The sequence below is a fragment of the Triticum aestivum genome, chromosome 2D (genome assembly GCF_018294505.1).
Source record: "Triticum aestivum cultivar Chinese Spring chromosome 2D, IWGSC CS RefSeq v2.1, whole genome shotgun sequence".
Lineage (NCBI taxonomy): Eukaryota > Viridiplantae > Streptophyta > Magnoliopsida > Poales > Poaceae > Triticum > Triticum aestivum.
In genome coordinates, this window is record NC_057799.1 from 566,538,195 (window position 1) to 566,540,421 (window position 2,227).

A 2,227-nucleotide genomic window follows, 5' to 3' on the forward strand; every position below is an offset into this window, starting at 1 on the left:
AATTGTTACTTAGCAATCTTAGGCACTAATGCGGAATATGAGAGTGAGCCTAACAATTGCAAGTGTAGTACTAAGTGCTAAGCAAGATAAATAAGTAACACAAGTATGTAAGTAAACAAGCACAATATGATATAAGTAAGTGCTAAGAGACAAGTAACCACAAGTAGAGAGTTAGGGTTAGGAATAACCGCAACTCCGGGAGACGAGGATGTATGCCGATGTTCACTTCCTTGGAGGGAAGCTACGTCACCGTTAGAGAGGTGGATGTTACCACGAAGGCACACCAACGCCACGAAGGCTCACCCTATTCTCCCTTTGAGACAACACCATGAAGGCGTTTCTCAACCACTAGTGGTAGACCTTGGGGTGGTCTCCAAACCCTCACAAACTTTTCCGGGGGTAATCACAAAGGTCGATTCCTCTCCGAAAGACTCCTACCGCCTAGGAGTCTCCAACCTCCAAGAGTAACAAGATCGATGGGGAAAAGCTCAAGACTTGCTCAAATCACGAATTCCTTGGGTGCAAAGAAGGGGAAGAGGTGGATCTATCACTTGATCGGACAACTTCTCTCCAAAGCTCTCAAATCCCTTGGGGATCTAAGATTTGGTGTGGAGGAATGAGAGAGAGAGTGAGAAGTGTTCTAGGGTTTGTTCAAAGTGAATGGTCAACCCTCTCCCATGGAGAAGAAGGGGTATATATAGCATGAGCATGAATATGGCCGTTGTAGTGTAAGAGAACTAGCAGGCCGGACATCCGGGCAAGGGGCCGGACATACGGCCTGGCAAGATATGAGGAACAGAAAACAGAACCAGAGCTGAGAACAGAGGGGCCGGACATCCGGGGGCCAAGCCCGGACATCCGGCAGGTGGCCGGACATCTGGCGCACAGCCCAGCATAAAAACGTTCTCTGGATATCTATGCCCGGATATCCGGAATGGGGCCCGGACATCCGGCGTAACAGGAAGGTCCGGACATCCGGGGAAATCCCGGACATCCGGCGCTATCACAACCAGAATACAGAACCATAGTAGTTCCACGGGTAGTATAGGCCGGACATCCGGGATAGGGCCCGGACATCCGGCGTGACAGGAAGGCCCGGACATCCGGGGTAAAGCCCGGACATCCGGCAGCCAGGAGACAGAAACAGTAAGGTTTAGGCATGTGTATGTGGCAAGGAGGTTTGTGGCAAGAGCAAGCCTTTAACTAACCCTATCGATCCCCTCTTAATAGTGCGGGATCCTATACTCAAGAAAACAAATATGGAATCAATTTTTATGCTTCATCCATGAGTAAAATCAATTGTATGCTCTTGATCCACACACTTCGATGATCCGAGAACTAACACCTAAGATTAACTTGACAACCATTGTTATTCCCCTACATGTATATTGTCATCAACATCAAAATATGATGTAAGGGCATGATTGCTCTTTCACAAGGTTAGCACAGTATGTTCTGAAGAGATTACTAGTGAACTGCGAGCCGTTATCAGTGATGATGCGGTTGGGGACCCCGAAACGGCTCACGAGACCCTTGATGAACTTGACTGCGGAACCAGCTGGGATGGTGCGGACGGCTTCCACTTTCGCCCACTTGGTGAACTTGTCGATGGCGACGTAGAGGTAGCGGTAGCCCCCTGGTGCTCGAGGAAATGGGCCCAGGATATCCAGCCCCCAGACCGCGAACGGCCACGTGAGCGGGATACACTACAAAAAAAGACACATCCGTGACATTTTGGGCCGAACGAATTTTTTTTCTGTCATACATATGACACTTCTATGACGATAATTGTGACAAAACCCGGTATCATCATAGATGTGGTGGGCTCCTACTTCTATGACAAAAAGTCATGACAGAAAATGGGCTTTTCGTCCTGGGCGGGCCGGAGACGCAGCTGCATGACATTCTTTGGGCCCTCCATGACGGAAAAAACCGTGGTAGAAGCGAGGGGGAGGAAAATTTCGGGGAGTTCCCGGTTACGGTGGGAGGTCGGGGGTCGAGCGATGCGCGTTTTTCTCGTACACGTACGCGCGTGTGTGCGAGGCGTTGGCTCTAACTGAACCCGAGCAAGGCGTTGGGCTCTAACTGAACCCGAGCGATTGCAATCCAGGCTACGCGTTACTGAACCCGAGCGATCGATCCATGGCTGTTAACTAAACCCGATCGAGCGATTCCTTCGCTACTGCTGCTAACTGAAGCCGATCGATTGGATGAACAGTGAGCGTTG